This window comes from Myotis yumanensis, unplaced genomic scaffold (genome assembly GCF_028538775.1).
Source record: "Myotis yumanensis isolate MYYU_CA2020_CCGP unplaced genomic scaffold, mMyoYum1.0.hap1 SCAF_3, whole genome shotgun sequence".
NCBI lineage: Eukaryota > Metazoa > Chordata > Mammalia > Chiroptera > Vespertilionidae > Myotis > Myotis yumanensis.
In genome coordinates this window covers 177,945,573-177,962,232 of record NW_027223754.1, presented here as the reverse complement: position 1 = coordinate 177,962,232, position 16,660 = coordinate 177,945,573, and the positions used below count along the sequence as shown (strand labels likewise).

The window sequence follows — 16,660 nt, the reverse complement described above, 5'->3', positions numbered from 1 at the left end:
GCAATGGAGTAGCTGCAACAGAACCAAGAGAAGAGAAGCTGTCATTTACCTTCCTTTGAACACTAGAGTGCAGAGCCCCCCACCGAGAAGGTGCTCTAGGTCTTTTTATCTGAGGATGTGGAGTCAGTTCTTCCAACTTTTTACAGAGAATATCTTGCTGGCTGCCTTAATGACATTCCCCTTTCTCCCCTCCTTTGGGGATTATCCTTCTCCTGCCCTCCTATTTCCTTACACCAAGGAGTATGTCCCTTGTTCTCCTCTTCCTTACCTTGATATTGGTTGGGATCCTTTTTTATACGGGAAAAAAACCAAAAGAAATATGGTCTTTTTTTTCCTTTTAAAAAAATGCTTAGTAATAAACCCAGAGCATGATGGTTAAGACCTCCAATAGGAAAATAAAATATGTTTGAAGAACAAATAATATTTGAATATAGACATATACTACCACATTCAAGAGATATAAAGATGTCAATTTCCCTCCAAAAGATGCTATAAACTTAATGAAATTCTAATCAAAATTCAAAAGAGACTTTATGAAACTTGAAAAGGAAATTTTAAAGTTAATATGGAAGCACAAAGAATCAAGAACAGCCAAGATAAATTTGAAGAAGAATAAGTTGGGGGAGGGGGAAGTTTGCCTGACCAAGTAGATCAAGAATTTATAGAGCCATAGAAAATGAGACAGTGTGGTATTGGCATAGGAAGAGTCAAATAAACCAAGGGAACATAATAGAGAGCCCAGAAACAGATACTTGCATATGTGGAAACTTGAAATATGACCAAGGTGGCACTGCAAATCAATGAGGAGAGGCAGAATTATTCAATAAATGGTACTGGAACAATTGGTTAACCATATGGAAAAAATAAAGTAAAATTGGATCCCATTCTCACACCATATACAAAAATAAATTCCAGATGGATTAAAGAGCTAAATGTTAAAAGCAGCTTTTTTTTTTTTTAAAGTATGGAATATCTTCATAATATTTAGATGTGAAAAATTTCTTAGACAAGACACAAAAAAATAGAGAAAAGAATTGGTAGATTTGATGACACCACAATAAATTTTGTAAAGAAATTCTATGTTCAGCAAGGACACAAAAACAATGTGAAAAATAAACCATAACTTGCAAAAAGATATTCATAATTCATAAAATGACCAAGAAATTTATTTATTTTTCTAAACTGGATAGAAGAATGAATGAAGTCCATTAATAGATAATTTAAAGAAAAAGTAATCTAAGCAATTAGTAAACAAATGCAAAGATGCTATCCACTAATAATTAGGAAAACATTTTAAATGACAGTTAGATATCATCTCATATCAGTAAAATTTAAATTATTACAGTTCCAAAAATTGTCATGACTTCAAAGCAACAGTAATTCTCATATACTGCTATTAAACATATGAGTTGGTACTACTACTTTGGAGAGTAATTTTGAAGTATCTGGTAAAGTTGATGTACTTGCTCTTCAATTTAGCAATTCCACTCTTAGGTATATAACTGAGAAAATGTTACATGTGTGGAAGGAAATGGTTGCAAAAATATTTATTGCAGCATAGTGTCTGATAAAAAATTTTAAAAAGAGAAATATTCAATAGGAAAGTAGATTAATAAATTGTGATATAGTCATATAATGGAATACTATGTAGCATTTTAAAAGAATATACTTGAGATACATGTATTAAGATGAACTGTTAAAAGCATAGATTCATTGGGGGGTAAAGTTGCAGATTGAATGTATAATAGTAGGCAATTTAGACAATCTTTAAAAAGCAGTAGACATTATCACTTTACATAGTATTATCTACATTGTTGAATACATAAGTATTGAGTGAAGATGTAAATTATGCCTGGGACTTATAAAAGCTAAGTCTGTGACTATGGTGAGAAGGCAAGGTAATAATGAGTCAAGAAGGGATATTCAAATGACCTCAACTATCTCTGTAAGTTTCACAAAATTGAAACAAATGCTGGCATTTTGTTATCTAATAAAGAGGGAATATACTAATTGACCCTCACACCATTGCAAAGATGGCAGTGCCCACAGCCAATAAGGAGGGAATATGCTAATTGACTGCCACACCCTCAAAGATGGCAGTGCCCACAGCCACAAAATGGCTGGCAGGGGAGGGTAGTTGTGGGCAATCAGGCCAGCAGGGCAGGGCAGTTGGGGGGGACCAGGCCTGCAGGGGAGGGCAGTTAGGAGCGACCGGGCTGGCAGGGGAGGGCAGTTGGAGGCGACCGGGCTGGCAGGGAAGGGCAGTTGGGGGCAATTGGGCTGGCAGGGGAGAAGTTAGGCGTCGATCAGGCTGGCAGGGGAGTGGTTAGGGATAATCAGGCTGGCAGGCAGAAGTGGTTAGGGGCAATCAGGCAGGCAGGCGAGCAGTTGGGAGCTAGCTGTCCCGTATTGTGAGATGGATGTCCAACTGCTGGTTTGGCCCGATCCCAGGGACATCCCTCAAGGAGTCCCAGATTGGAGAGGGTGCAGGTTGGGCTGAGGGACACCTCCCCCCAGTGCATGAATTTCATGCACCGGGCCTCTAGTGCATTCATAAAGCTGTGTGGTGAATGGGATGCAAGGGTGGCCATCTTTTATTATTCTCTGTGGAGAGCAATCCTACATCAGAGAGACCCAATCACCTTAGAATCAATGTGAAAGGCATCCACACAGCTGTGAGGGTCACAACCTGTGGGGTAACATGAAGCAGTATGTCATCTATATCTTGGAAAGGTTTCAAAAGATTTTTAAACATGTATTGAGGGAAAAAAGCAAAGTACCTAATAGAAGGCATAATATCCTGTTATTTGTTTTATATATTTATACATTTACAAGCATAACATAACTCTGGAAGAATATTTCTTACAAGAAACTGCTAACAGTTGTACTCACTGTATTTGGGGGGAAAGTAAATTAGATAATTTTATACTTACTTTATATTCTTTTGTAACTTTTGACCCTATTATTTATTTAAAAAGTAAAATAATATTTAAAAAATAAGTGTAAAAATCATTTTTACTATTTACTTTTATTTTCTACTCTTCCATAAATCCTTTACCTGAAAGTTACCCCATGTTAGAAAAGAAAGTGAACTCTATTTTTTTCCAGAATTTATTAAATATTGTCAATTTAATAACTGGAGGAAGTATTTGTGTTGTATATTAGTATTTGAACAGTTACATAGTACTTCTGTAACTTGAAATCAGGTTTAATGGCTCCAAAGCTAGAGTTCTTATGTATTTTCTATATACACATATACACACACTCACACAAAAAATTTATATACACATACATACATACATACATATGTACATACATACACACACATACCCAATACTACCCTGGGATGACTTTAAGAAATTAAGAATTGAATTTTCAATGAAATACTACAAAACAATCCCTATCGTCTAGCCTTTTTCATGGCATTTTGAAAGCGAGGATAATTTGTCTTTTTATCCCCAGCATCTGAATAAATGTTTGGTGAATAAATGAATAAAGTAACACTTTTCAAAATATTCTTTTTTAAATATATATATATATATATTTTATTGATTTCAGAGAGGAAGGAAAAGGGAGAGAGAGAGAGACAGAAACATCAATGATGAGAGAGAATCATTGATCGGCTGCCTCCTGCACACCCCACACTGAGGATTAAGCCCGCAACCAGAGCATGTGCCATAACCTCCTGGTTCATAGGTCAACGCTCAACCACTGAGCCATGCCGGCCAAGCTCAAAGTATTCTTTATATATAGAATAAAATTGTCCCCAGTGTACCATATGTTTCATATGACTGCAAGATTTCTTTTGAAAAAACTGAACAATCTTTATGGAAGATGACTTGTTAGAGAATTAAATACTGCAGTTCTCAAATTAAATATATTTCAATTAAAATGATTTAAACTGAAAGCACCAAAGTCATAAAACAATTTCCTATAATGGCTATTTCCCTCTCAGTTGGGAATAAACTTGGAAGGTGAGGCTGATACTTAAACGAAGGCCTGTGCAGAAATCTTAGAGTCTGAAAATAAATGAGCTGAACAGATTTCCCATTCACTCAACTTCTTAAGACAAGCTATAGCTTTCATAAAGTACTGGAATTCCCTGAGTTCGTTCTTTTTGCTCTTGTTTACTGTGTGGCATCAACTTCAGAAGCTTTATTAAAACAGTTGTGTCAGAGGCCTTGATGAGTTAATGCCCAACCGGGTTTTAAAGTATTAATTCTTCATTCAAATAGTAATTAAACTCTAAAGCTTAACTCAGTTAAGACTTTTTTTTTTCTATTAAACAGGTAGCATGCTTGTCAAGGCAGGGGGTTTCTTAGCTCGCTAAACCCTGATTAAAATATTTTTTACAAACATAATACACAATCACCTGACATTATGTCGTTGTTGTTTTTTAATATTTCATGGCAAAAAAGTAAACTGATCAGAGCTGAAAAATTTTCCCCCACTAATTTTACTCTACCAACAAAGTTTTCTAAAGATTTATTTCTTTGAAAAAATAATTCAGACTTACCATGGAAATGTTGGAAAATACAGAAAAGTAGAAAGTGAAAAATAAATAAAAGATGCATAGGCCCTTACTTAAAGGTAACTCTTATTTAAAGTTGATGCATTTCTTTCATTTCTATTTAGTCTCTTCTGCATGCAGTTTTTTGGGTGGGGTGTTACATCATTATAGCCCACTGCAGTTAGGGTTAGTTTTTGGGTTTTGTTTGGTTTTTAAGAAAATGTTGTAAACTTAAACAAAACAAAATAAAACAAACTTTCAGGCCAGTAGGACTGACCTATTTTTTTTAAAGTATCAAATAAATCAAACTTGGTTTGCATTTTATTTGGCCTGATCCTTAATTAGTTTCTTTAGTTCATTCTGATGTAGGACTTAAAAACTTGGTGTTGTAGCAGAAAACACAGGGACTTGGGAGTCTTATCACTAATCTGGATTTGAATCCTAGTTTCACATCCTTATAACTGTATGTCTTAGGCATGTTTAACTTTACAGATATGTTCATTGTCCTTTAAAAAATATATGACAGACACTATTATTCAGTGAAAGCACTGAGAAATACATAAAAAGTGTGCACCATCAAATACAAATTCACTGGATTTTATTTTAGTCACTTAGAAAAAATCCTCATAGATTATAAACCTACTAGCTTCAAATTGTATAAAAGAGCCTGTTGATTCCAGAAATAAATCTAGCTAATCCAAAGAGTTAATTCACTATGAACAAAGTGTTTTAAGTCAAACAAAAGGATTTCTGAAAGCTTTTACACTATCTTCTGTTTGCTTAGAAGATCTGTACAATCATAACAAAAAAAGAGGAAGGAGAGGAGTAGAGGATGGGGAAGAAAAAAGGGATGGGAAGGAGAAAGGAAGAATGGGAAGAAAAATGAATTTGACTGACAGAAAGACTGAGAAGTATCTGTAATTGAATTGATTAGAAAAACTGCAAGTGTCTGTAAATAACAGAAGGATAGAAATCCTGGAGCAGAGGAATTCTGCTATGCATATCAGACGACAAGGAAATATTAGAGGGGATTGCATGGCTGGTGCAGTAAAGGATGAACTGGTTCCACAGCTGGGTGTGGTGGTCAGAGTGACTGTATTCCAATATACATGCCTTTTAGTAACAAAAGCTGACCTCTAATTGCTGTCTCCTGACACATAATCTGGATTGTTTGGGTTAATTACCTTCTGGGAATAGTCTGACCATAGTGACAGTGTATTATTCAGAGCAGTCCTAACACTGGCCACACTGTCACACCAGCACTCTATCCTGCCTCTAATTGTTTCCCTAGAGCACCTCTGAAAGGAAAAAGAGTTAAGAGCAGGTGAGGAGGTGAGAGATGAACCCTGGTGTACCTTCTTCCCACTGAGGACCCACTGGCTGTAACAAAACAAACAACCTCATTGTCGGCTTCACCTTTCTGATCTTTTCAATGAACAACAGAAAAGGAATACACCTTTGATAACAAAATGAATTTATAAACGTTATGTTTATATTTGGTTGTATTTATATTTAAGTTGCATGAACTTGGCATTTTATTTTCTTGGTTGTTTTTAAAAAGCATTTAAGCGTTAAAAAAGCACAGCGTGTGTAAAAGCTCATGAAGAGGCGAGACGATGAACTTGGGTTTGGAGGCAGACAGGGCTGCGGTAGATTTCTGTGAATCAGGGGCCAGACAGCCAGCTACCCTTCAGCAGCTTCTGCCCTGATCCGTCCTCATTAAGGGAACGCCGCTTCACTGTAAAGAAGTGGCGGTCCTTTGGATACGTTTTTCAACATGATTATTGAGACCTGTATGTGGTACGTCTTCCCTAATTCTCTGGTTTATAAGTTTTGGTTTTATGTTTTCAAGAGAATTCTTAGATTAGGGGATTGCCTACTAAATCAAAAGCATGGACACTCTGATGCACGTTTGAATGTGTTTTCTGTCCTCTTTCCCTTCCTTTGCCCTTCTCAGGTAGATCTGACATGGTCTCGTGTAAAGAATGGACTGAAATGATTACTTTTCCATACCTTAACACCTAAAATCAGTACCCCTTTTCACCAAGTTTAAATTCAGGTTTTTTCCCCCTGAAATATGAAAAGGTCTATTCTTTCTGAGAGAATATCAATCTGAGATATCTCTCCCATATGTTATAAATTATTTCTTATGAAATTTGGGAAAGAGCTTTAAAAAGGTATTGTCAATAAGAAATGTATAGATACAAAATAAACATACTAAGTTTTAAAGCATACTTAAGATAAAATTAGACTAGTAAGAAAGTAACATTGAAACAGAAAAGCTATTTCTACATAAGGCCAAAACATTTTTAAAAATATTTAAATAAAAAAATTGAAGTAATACTTGAAGCAAAAAATGGAACAAACATAAAGGAATTGAATATATTTAGGGAATAATAATTTTTAAAAGAAATATATTCAAGAAGAAGCACTTAGCTTTTGTGATGCCCTATTCCTAAGTGTTTTCTTTAATAATGATGTTTTAATTATCAAGGCATGTTTAAAATGGATTACTGCATACATTCATTACTTGAAACAGTCTATTGTGAATACCATGTATCAATTATTTTATACCTTTGAAGTTTATACTTTGACATCCTCAAAGCAATGAAGAAAAATCAAATTCAAGCCCCAGGGTATAAACAGTAACATGGAAAGGTCAGGGTTTTGTTTTTTTCCATGTTAATGATAGTGAGAGTGGGTTTAATACTTTGTTGAACAAAGTGGACCTTTATTCGATCATTTCTCTCCTTAGAAAATTGGATGAATACAGCCAACTTACAGCAGATGAGAGAATTTCTTACTGTAAGGAACAAACCTAATGCTTAATCAAATTTCTCTTAGCTTGAGAAGTGCCCCAGAAATTAAGATAGGATAGAATGCCAATTGGCTTGGGCACAAAGCTTCCAGCTTTGTTTGGAATATCGACATGCAATGAAAACATGACATTTCTTTAAATATCCTCCTTGTTCTTTTCCATGTATTGCAAACATTTGATTATGGGTCCACCCCCCACCCCGCTGCCGCCCATGTTCTTCCCAATTTACTAATAACATCACAAATATTATAATTCTGAATTCCTTGGCTTGTTGGGACTGGCAGAAATTGTTTATTCTTTTTCCAAAAGTGTTTTATGTCTAACATTTCTTCATATTCTGATGCATACTGATAACAAAAGGGTCTCTAGTACTTTTTGTGTTTCAGATTAGAAAAGAAAAAAAGATATCACACATCATGTACAGTCCAAAATAAACAAGGCTGAAATGCTTTCAGGCATCTGGTTTGCTGTAGCTTTCAAAATGCTGAGACTTTAAGGGAGATTCTTTCAAAAGGACTTTAACAATGAAGTACATAAATTAAAGGAATAAAAGTCTCTATTATGAGAAAAATATTACTATTTTTTGTGTGTTTACTTTTTTTAGTCACTTATGCTCAGTAATTTTTTTCTCTGTTCTTATTTAAAAAGTTTATTCTTAATTAATTAAAATGACCCTTTGATTAGAAAATGGTGATGATAGAGTTTATTGACCTAACACTTAGTTTATCTTTCAACTGAAAATTAATGTACCGCCCTGACCGGTTTGGCTCAGTGGATAGAGCGTCGGCCTGCGGACTGAAGGGTCCCAGGTTCGATTCCGGTCAAGGGCATGTACCTTGGTTGCGGGCACATCCCCAGTGGGAGGTGTGCAGGAGGCAACTGATCGATGTTTCTCTCTCATCGATGTTTCTAACTCTCTATTCCTCTCCCTTCCTCTCTGTAAAAAATCAATAAAATATATTTTTAAAAAAAAGAAAATTAATGTACCATTGATCTTAACTATCATGTGGCTCAGAGAAGTAACACCGGCATTGTTTTTCTTTTTTTCTCTTTAATTTCCAAACTGTTGCTATGTTAATTATGAAACACTTATAAAACCATTTCTTCTCTTCATGTAAGAAAAAATGTGCAACATCCAACTTCAAGATGTAGAGATTTTTCATTTTTAGCAGAAATAATTTTTCAACAAAAGCTGAAATAATCTAGATTTCATTGTATAGATGAAATACAAGATTTATAACTGTGTCAAGCGATCCCTCAAATGTTTTATTTTTTTTAAACTAATCACTAAATAACATAGGACTATCTTGGTAATTACGGGTTTTTCAGATTTTAGTTGCTGATTACTCCTTTTGTTAGAGTTTACATAGCTACAATATTGTGATAAGGCATTCAATTAAGAAGAAAATTGAAAAGTTTTTATGTTCTATACATCTTATAAATGAATTATCATCATTAATTAATCCCAATGTAAAGCTATAATAAAGGTATTCTTTGGTTATATAATTTTTATATGTAGAAAAATTTTACTTTACTAGTCTATAGATACCTTGATAATTTTTATGCAGAAATTATATTTGTATACACTATAACACATAGGTGCCTCCATGTACATAGTACATGCTCAATAAATAATTGTTCTTTGACAGAATGTAAAGCAATTATCATTTCATATAAAATGATCTCATGCAAATTTTTCTGTTCAGTTCCCAGAAAAATAAATTTTATTAATGGCCTTATTAAGTCATAAACACTTCCTTTGGCAGCATTCAGTGTAGATTTTTCTCCAAGTTCAACATTTGTTTGCTAGTTAATTCACTCACACTTATTTATGACAACAGACCAATATACAGTTAATCTAAGGACCAATGTCTCTTAGTTTGTTTCACCAGCTCTAGAAAAAATTAAAACAGGCATCTTCCAAATGTGATAAAGGCAAAAATTACACATCTATACTTCTTTCTCCTTAATATCTGATTTCTCTCAGAAGTAGGTGATTTCAAGTGTAGAAGAGCACTGAGTGGCTCTAGCACACCTTTTTTATATAACACTCTTCACTCTGAAAGCCTCTAGAAATCTAGATTCTAAAATGTACACACACCTGGAATTGAAATGTTATGGGTATGAAGGAGAATCCCTGAAAACCCCATCAGTTTCCTTCTACAGGAGTGAAACACTGAGCAATCACAGAGGCCAATGGTTGGGACAGCTGCCTGCTCTTGCTTTGACCACGAGGAGAGTGATAATAAGACTCTCATTTTTAAAATGTGTGAAAGTTTTCCCATCAATTTCCACTTTGTTTTTCACCTGTAGGGACCTACCATATTTTTCTGTGTATAAGATGCTATTTTTTTCTAAAATTGTTAGACTGAAAATCGAGGGGCGTCTTATACATGGAAGTCAGCCGAGGAGGGAGCCCAGCGGGTGTGTAGCTGCCCATACCTTGTCAAACAGGTTTTCTCCAATCACGAGCCTTATTGTTACTGATGTCAGCTGATGCTATAATTGGAGGGGGAGGTGGAGTATGGGCAGATGCATCATGGCCTGGAGTGTTCTGAGACCATAAAGATGTCAAAAAAAAAAAAAAAAAAGATAAATACCAGTAAGCGATTATCTTGCTCTGCAAAATTCAAACTGAATATAATCAGCTATGCAAAAGAGCATGGAAATATAGCTGCAGAGAGATAATTTGGACCTCCTCCCACTGAGTGTACGATCAGACAGTGGAGAAAACAGGAAGAACAGCTCCTTAAGATGGAAAAAAAAGAGAAGGCCTTAAGAGGAAAACCAGCAAAATGTTTAACATATTGATTTCTTAATTTGGGTTTGGAAAAGTGGGGGGCATCTTATACACGGAAAAATATGATATTTTCTTGGAGATTTCTGGTCACCTCCTCTCTTCTGGTATTAGGCTCATGGGAACAGCTTGTGCAACTTTCCCTTACAAAAGGCACAAGGGTGCAGAGGCCTGTCATCTCAGACTCAACCATTCTTACCTTCCAAATAGCTACAAGATTACAAACAGACCTTAAATAATTACACTCTCAACAGCCTGCTGAGCTGGCAAAGACAGAGTGAGGCATTCAGAAGATGTTCCCATGTCCTTTCCTCCCCACTCCCTGACTCACTGCTACCTTGGGTTCCGTCATTAGCTATTTTGGGTATTATGTTGTTCAAATGAAACTGCTACCCAAGGTATTTGCTGACCACCTACCCCCCTGAAGTATTGTGAGGCTCAGCTATTAAGCTATTACAAAGCAATCTAAAACCATAAAGTGCTCCGTCAGCATCCGCTCAGTGAGGAAGGGAAGCATGTACATTGACTCACCAGCTTTGTTTCCTTCTTTCAGTTTTTCAAGGTCATTTCCTGGAAAAATAAAAGTGTTCTCCAGGGTGACCAGGTCTGAGCCTGCTTCTGGAAGGTAACTAAGGGGATTGACTTTCAAGCCAGAAAACCATAGGCAATCTTACTTTCTTAATTTGGGAAAATTGATTTTTAAAAATTAACAGGATTATTTTTTTAAGAGCAGTTTTGAATTCACAGAAAAATTGATCAGAAAATACAGAGACTGCCCGCTCCACACACACAAAATTTGTCCTCTTATTTACATTTTGTATTAGTGGGGTACATTTGTGACAATTGATGAACTAATATTGATATTATTATTATTAATGACTAAAGTTCATTATTTATATTAGGTTCACTGTTTATGTTGTACATTCTATGTGTTTGAAAATCTATTTTTCAATGAACTGAAGTAGGACTCTTCATACCATTCACCTACGCTGTATGTAATTGGATATGTTTGTAGAAGAGGGGCAAAGAGTGGAATAAGAATGCATTTCATCCTGATTATACATAAACAATAACAAAGAAAAACGCTGACAGAACTTTATAATGAAAGAATGTTCCTCTGGGGAGCCTGGTGTAATGCAAAATTCACTTAACACAAATGAGATAGGAGAAGTGCTTAAAACTGTCGCCTGCAAGGAGTGGAGAAAAACCAAGGGGTGGGAATTGGAAAGGTATCAGTGTCAGGAAAAGAATTCAAAGCAAAGAAGATAGTAGGGGAATTCTGAGAGTAATCAGTATCATTCAAAATTAAGAGCTTGGAAATGTTTGAACTATGACTTCATGAAGCCAGGGAAATCTTTGAAAGAGAAATGTTCAACCAGCATGCCAACTTTCTCATGTGGTTACCCTTTCTCTTGTATAGAATCAGCCTAAATCTGTCCAGGGAAATCCCTTCACATATTTCCTTCCATGAAGTATCAGCTTGTGATTTATTGTAACTACATGAAATACAGAGCATTATGAATAAAAAGGTGTTTTTGTAAGAGTTCTCATTCCTTACTTAAGCCCAAGTAAGGAGCTTGCTTGCTATTAAATAAAAACCTATCTTGAAGGCTATAATAATGAGATCACAAAATAGAGAATATATAAAATACCAGGCTTCTCTGAGTCTTAAGAAGTCATGGATGGTAAGAAGCACATTATCCTGTCACTAAAGAAGAGAAAACTTTCCCAATTAGAATTTTAATAAGAATCTTTTTAAAAAATATATTTTATTGATTTCAGAGAAGAACAGGGAGGAAGAGAGAGATAGAAACATCAATGATGAGAGAGATTGTTGATTGGCTGCCTCCTGCCCGTCCCCTACTGGGGATCAAGCCCGCAACCTGGATATGTGCCAGAATCAAACCTGGGACCTTTCAGTCCACAGGCCGACACTCTATCCACTGAGCCAAACTGGCTAGGGCTTAATAAGAATCTTAATTTCAGACATTAAAATTTGAAAAAAAATGTGTCTTAGACTTGATGAAATACATTGTATGGAGTAATCTAACAGAGGAAGTACTCAGTTCTTTCAGACTTCATTTAGAAATGTATTAAATTGTAGGTGATCTATTATTAAAGAGATATTAAAATAGTCTTACATTTAATCCTCCTTCAGAGAGTTTTTTAAAACCATTCTGTTTTTGTTCCATTAAATAGAAGTTATTTGCCAAAAACGCTGCTGGGTTTGCTCAATTTTAATCTCTTAATTTTGAGGTACTACTCTTATCTGAAAAAAAATTTGTATTTTGAATTAGTATTAGTTTGACATAATTTTCAAATTACTTGAACTCAGTAAGCTTCAGTTTCCTGAACTGTAAAAAGAGTATCATAATAGTGCTTATTTGCATGGTTATTCTGAAGCACAAAAGAGCCCTGTGCTTGGCACCACGTAAGCATTGAATAAATACCAGCTATTGCTGTAATTATTTGGTATATGGAAATCACACTGATCTGGTTTACCTTCCTTCTCTACCACTTCCTAGCTATATTAACGTGAGCAAATTGGTTATTCTCTATACCCCAATTTCTTCATCACAAATGAGGATAACCACCCTGGTCTTTCAGGTTATTTTGAGGGTTCAGTGAACTAACTAAAATGTAATAAATCACCTTCCTTACATTTTTCCAGCCATATTCAGCTAATTAATTCAAAATGCAATACCGGCCAGCGTGGCTCAGTGGTTGAGTGTCGACCTATGAGCCAAGAGGTCACTGTTCGATTCCCGGTCAGGGCACATACCCGGGTTGTGGACTCAATACCCAGTGATGGGTGTTCAGGAAGCAGCCAATCAATGATTCTCTCTCATCATTGATGTTTCTATCTTTTCCTCTTCTTTCCTCTCTGAAATCAATAAAAATATATTTTTAAAAAATGTGATACCAGTACATGACATGTATTAAGCACTATGTGTTCAAACATTCAATGTTCATTGACTCATTCAATCCTCACACTACTCCTAGGAGATAGCTATAATTACTATCCCCATTTTCCAAATAAGGAAACTGAGGCACAGAGTAGCTAAGTAATGGTCACACTGTTTTGACAGCTGAGCACTGAGTCCAGATAGCACGGCCCACAGCTTGTATGCTGCTTAAGCTACTTCTTCACTTGCCTTGAGTTTACCACTAGGAGTAATACAAGACATTCTTAGAGAATGAACATAGCCTTCTGCTGGGCCAAAAGATTGGGGAAATAACAAGCGTCCAAGTTATGACTGGTCACCACAGTTGTGATTTTCAGTGAAAGGCAAAGGCAGGACATAGGACCTGATATTAAAGAGGAGAATTGCTCACAGCTCCAGTATTTGGCATGCAGCTCAAGTTGAGTCATTGAGAACTTTCTGCATGTCCACATAAGCTGGGGAATAACATGGAAGGTATTTAACAATCTGTATGAACACGTAAACCCAGTGTAATAATGAGCTATCTGTCTCTTAAATTAATAAAAAGAGAAATAGTTCTAAGCAAATTTGAACATTTATGAAGACAACCATATTTAAGGATGAAAGGAATGTAAATACTTGTACTTGGAAATATTTAATAGACAAGTCAAAAAGAGCTCAAAGCAAGCACATTGACTAAAATGGTATAGGGACATGAAAAGATTGAATAGCGCAGGGCTGAGAAAAATGACAAGAGAGCTGGTAAGAGTGGAGGCAATATGAAAACTATTTAAAACATCACTGACGAACTCTGGTCTCCCATTGTACTTGTAAGTAGTAGCGTGGAGTTTTAAGATCTCAGTTTTCTTTGTTTCACATGTGTTTATGTGGGTTCCTAAGCGAGACTGTAAACTCTGGTCACTGCTGTGGTGCACCGGAAAACACCAGGTTCAGATCAGGAAAGACCTGGCCTGCCTCTCCAGCCAAATGCCCACAGAGAAACCATGTGCTCCATGTGAAGGTTTCCTCATCTGTGAAATAAACACAAGAATACCTACTAGACATAAGAATGTGTGTGGAAGAACTTTGTAAATTGTGTACTGCTACACAATGTAAGGTATCAGAGGCAGGAAATAAAGAACCGCCAACAACAGGGGATCAGAAGGAAAAAACTCGAGATCCGAAGATCCGAGATCAAGACTTTGCCACTTCATAGCCTCACAACTTTAACACAGAATACTTCAGCAATGCCACTTAATCTCTCTCACTTTAGTTTTCTTATCTACAGAACAAGTTAATTGCCCTGAACGTTTTCAATGGATTTCTGTGCAAAACATATCAACCCTGCAAGGTAGGTAGCATCACCCCCTGTACCATAAATAAGAAAACTGTGATGAAATGTTGGTTTTTTAACTGTTGTTGTTTTAATGATTTGCAGAAGGTCTAAATATTTGTTGATTGATGCATTTAAGTACATAGAGAATCTCTTATCTATCCATGACGTGCATGTTGTAAAAAATGCCATCATGTGGTGGTTGGACCAGATGATCCCTCAGTGTTCCTTTTAGGATATGGTTCTGGGAAGTCAAGTAGAAACAGAACAATGAACACAACTGGCAGAAATGAAATTGCTGCTTTTCTGGAGACAGTGCTATTTGTCTGAAAATTGTAAAATGTAGATGGGAAGGAGGAAATAACAGGTCTGTGATTCATGCTACTGAAAGCTAAGAAAAGGTGGGTTTTCTTTGTGGCTATAAAACAAACAAAAAAGTCTACAAACCCAGTGTTTAAATGTTAATTTGCTACAACACATCATATGTTTATAGCAAGAAATTGATGGAAGCATCAGATTTAAAACACAATCAAATCCTTTCCCATCGCTTTGTGCTTATAAAGAAGGTACCCAACAGTCTCCAGCACTGCATCCTTACATTTCTGCAGGGAGTACCCTGACCTTTTCTGCTGCAGCGACCATGAAACAATGTTTCTGCGATGGGTAATATGAAATATTTCAGAACAAAGGAAAACCTTGTGGTTTTTGAGATAAAGAGAAGGCTACCCTATCTTGAGTTCCTGGGACTTGCTGCCATGTACTTGGTTTGTCTACTACCCTGAGTGTTTTGTAACCGGCCTTCAGACTTGTCAACTCTCCACATTTTACAGCACAAATTTGAAAATAAAAAATGGTTCACCCCGTCTTTCATACATTACAGATTGTAGAGGTATTTTGACAAACAATTTAATTTACAAGGAATCAATTATTCATCCGAAATAGTATCCAAGCACAGGGCATGCTTCTCCCCAACCTTCCTTCTCCAAACAGACTTTTATCTACTTCGAGTTCACCGTCCACTGCAGCATAAATCAGAGAGGGAAAAAAAGAACTCACAAGCATCCATCACAGGCCATTTTACACACTGTAATAACTGGGCTGTTCTGTAAAATGTCTGGTCAGGGAAAAGGCTGAAACTACTGACTAAAATGAGTTTCTTCTGAGAATTAGAATTCCTTGTGTTCTTTCAAGTCCTAGATGACATAGATAATGGAAAATTAATTTTAATGCTAATGATATGCTTAAATTGGCAAAGAGCAGTAGTCATTATGGACTGGTTTTTGTTCATGTCTTAAGTTTGCCATTCTAAACCTTTGAGCAGGTTTTAAAACACTTAATACATCACTCCCCAGACTCCAGTGCTTACCTTCCTCCAAAACCCATCTTTCATTATTTCACTTTCCTTCCACATAGAGAAGTTAAGTAATAAGTAAAAGGGCTTTGGAGCAAGACTGGGCCTGGATTAAATCCCCAGGTTTTTTGCTCAAGTGTGTGACTGTGTACAAGTTATTTAACCCCTCTGGAAAATGGGAATAATATTTCATAAGACTATCACTTTACAAATTAGTGAGATTTAAATGAGATAGTTCATATGAAGTACTCTGAACAGTGTCGGGATCAATTTGAGGCTTCCAATAAATGTTAGTTGTTATTCTTCTATCTCATAAATGAAAGTACGTAAATATTTAAATTTTTTTCATCAATGCTATAAGTACTACTGTTGAATTTTCTCATTTCTGAGTTATAATACAATTTGACCTATTATAACTATGTGAAATGGAAAGCTCCACCCAAAGGAAATAGATTATATGTGCAAACTAAACATTTTTCAATGAAATACAAATATGAATAATCTTAGTAAACTACTGGATTTTTTTGTTCCAAACTCTTTTGTAACTCTATAAAGCATGCCTTCAAAACTCTTTAGTTTTTTTAACTTTACTTTTAAAAATTTTCAGTTACAGTTTACATTCAGTATTTATTATTCTGTATTAGTGTCAGGCGTACAGCATAGCGGTCAGACAATCTTGTACTTTACGGAGAGGTTCCCCCAACATTTCAAGTACTTACCTGGCCCCATGCATAGTTATTACAGTATTATTGGCTATATTCCCTCTGCTGTAATTTTCATCTCTGTGGCTATTCTGTAACTAAAAATCTGTACTTCTTAATCCCTTCACCTTTTTCACCCCAACCCCTGAACCACCTCCCTTCTGGGAACCATCAGTCTGTTCTCTGTATCATGAGCCTGTTTCTATTTTGTTTGTTTGCTTATTTT

The 16,660-nt window shown here is 35.8% G+C and overlaps 1 protein-coding gene across 1 annotated transcript in view; it reads left to right on the top strand.

Moving 5' to 3' along the window:
* Nucleotides 1-14,375: 14,375 nt before the first annotated feature.
* CCDC91 (coiled-coil domain containing 91) overlaps nucleotides 14,376-16,660 on the top strand; it is a 348,316-nt gene continuing 346,031 nt past the window's right edge. Inside the window, exon 1 of the mRNA XM_070410494.1 lies at nucleotides 14,376-14,400. The gene's annotated coding sequence lies outside the window, so the exon portion shown is untranslated. The remainder of the gene's footprint in view (nucleotides 14,401-16,660) is intronic.